At 51.9% G+C, this 1,768-nt stretch overlaps 1 protein-coding gene across 1 annotated transcript in view; it reads right to left on the reverse strand.

The window, feature by feature from the left end:
- The window catches only part of LOC127750310 (5-hydroxytryptamine receptor-like), a 67,297-nt gene extending 65,661 nt beyond the window's left edge, over nt 1-1,636 (reverse strand). Inside the window, exon 1 of the mRNA XM_052271629.1 lies at nt 1,478-1,636. The gene's annotated coding sequence lies outside the window, so the exon portion shown is untranslated. The remainder of the gene's footprint in view (nt 1-1,477) is intronic.
- Nucleotides 1,637-1,768: the final 132 nt, after the last annotated feature.

Below are 1,768 nucleotides of genomic sequence, written 5' to 3' on the forward strand. Positions count from 1 at the left end.
AGTGGGTATGAATGGGAGTGAAAAAAAGGGGTGAGGTCACAATTTCATGGTGACCTGCTTCCCTCTATCTCAAAACGTAAATTATTTCTATGGATGCCTTTTCGGAAACCCCTCCGTCGCGTCCTTTGACCCAAATGTTTGGTGCTGCAAGGTAATCAACCAGAGGCGGTGAGTGTGTGTGCAGGGGGGGGGGGAGAGGGGGATGGCCCCTTACCGGCCTGCTGCCACTGCCCTCGGGCTCGAGCGCTGCCCTGGCTAACGTCGCGTCACGCGTCCAGTGGTAAATCCCTGCGTTATTTTCCCAACAGCAAGAAAAATTACCCGGTTTCAAATTGTGTAAAATTGATTGTAAGAGGTAAGAAATTCGTTAATTTGATGAGAGCAAGCTAATTTGCTGTGACCGCTAATAGTTGTCCGATCCTGGAGTTTGGCTGCTAGACAAGCTGTGGCTGCAATAGCGAACCCGTTAGTTCAGACACCATTTGGGTGTTAAGTCATCAGAACAAACCGGTTGGCTTCTGCAGCTACCGCTTGGCTGTAGCAACAAACTCTTGGCTCTTGGCTTTGCACTGTAAAATTTCTACAAAGCAATGCTTTGCAGGACTGCGAGGTATTTAGATCATCTGTAACTACGAAGCATCTATTTTTCAATTACTAAGTGATGCTTTTCAATTGCAAAACTTGCCGCAAAAGTATTGCTTTTGTAATTGCAAAGCATCACGTTGTAATTGCAAAGTAAATTCTTCGCAGTTACAAAGGATGTAAATACTTCGCAGTCCTGCAAAGTATTGCTTTGACCCGAATGTTTGGTGCTGCATGGTCAACCAGAAGCGGTAAGTGTGTGTGCAATAGGGGGAGGAGGGGATGGCCCCCTAAGGTGATGTACCGGCCTGCTGCCTCCGCATTGCTTTGCAGGAATCTAACAGTGTGTGCCAACTTATTATTGGGAACAACAGCTAATGTTGAATCGGATGCCACCAAATAAACTAACTTCTTTGCTGTGGCGCCAAATCCTTTTTGTGTACTCCGAGAGTACACAAGACTGACTCTACCAGAAGTCGATAGTGCCCCCACCCAATCACTATTTTCCCTATGGAACATGGCCGGACGGCAGCTCTGGTGTGGCGTTGCGTCTTGGGCAGGAATACACGCATCTGACGGCTGGCACGCATCTGACGGCTGGTTTCGGCATACTTTTCTCTCCGTGCGACAAATCGGTATGAACTCCTACTTTTAGTACAAAATTAATTAAATTAGTCTGCCTACCTACACCAAGTTGTACGATTTCTGCTTTCGATTGTTACTGGGCGTACTTTGGCGAAAACGGTAAGGTTGACGTGATTCTATCTCATTCCATATTAAATGAAATACAATGTAAGCTACTGACCCCTTCCTTAACGCCAAAGTGCCGTCAGTCCGGTGAGTCAATATCCGGCCGGTGACGTTGACATGTCTCTCTGAATTGCATGCGACGTACCTCTCTGCCGACGGATGCTTAATCCTGGGCGCACGGACTGCGCACGCGCACTGGCCGGCGTGCTGCACGTCGAGAGCGCTGGGCTGATAGCGCGGGGGGGCTGTGCCGCGCGCGGGCCCCCGGTGTGGCTGTCGGTGTGGGCGCGGGGCCAGCTGTCGGCACACTAGTTGAACCGGGCCGAGCGAGGGGCGGAGCGCGCGGAGCGGGCGCTCGGCCGCCCCCCACCCCGCCGCTGCTGCACCGCGCGAGGCTGGGGCGCACGAGACGCGCGCGAGTCCGCGGCGAACGGCG

Source organism: Frankliniella occidentalis, unplaced genomic scaffold (assembly GCF_000697945.3).
Source record: "Frankliniella occidentalis isolate FOCC.00 unplaced genomic scaffold, Focc_3.1 Scaffold168, whole genome shotgun sequence".
Classification (NCBI taxonomy): domain Eukaryota; kingdom Metazoa; phylum Arthropoda; class Insecta; order Thysanoptera; family Thripidae; genus Frankliniella; species Frankliniella occidentalis.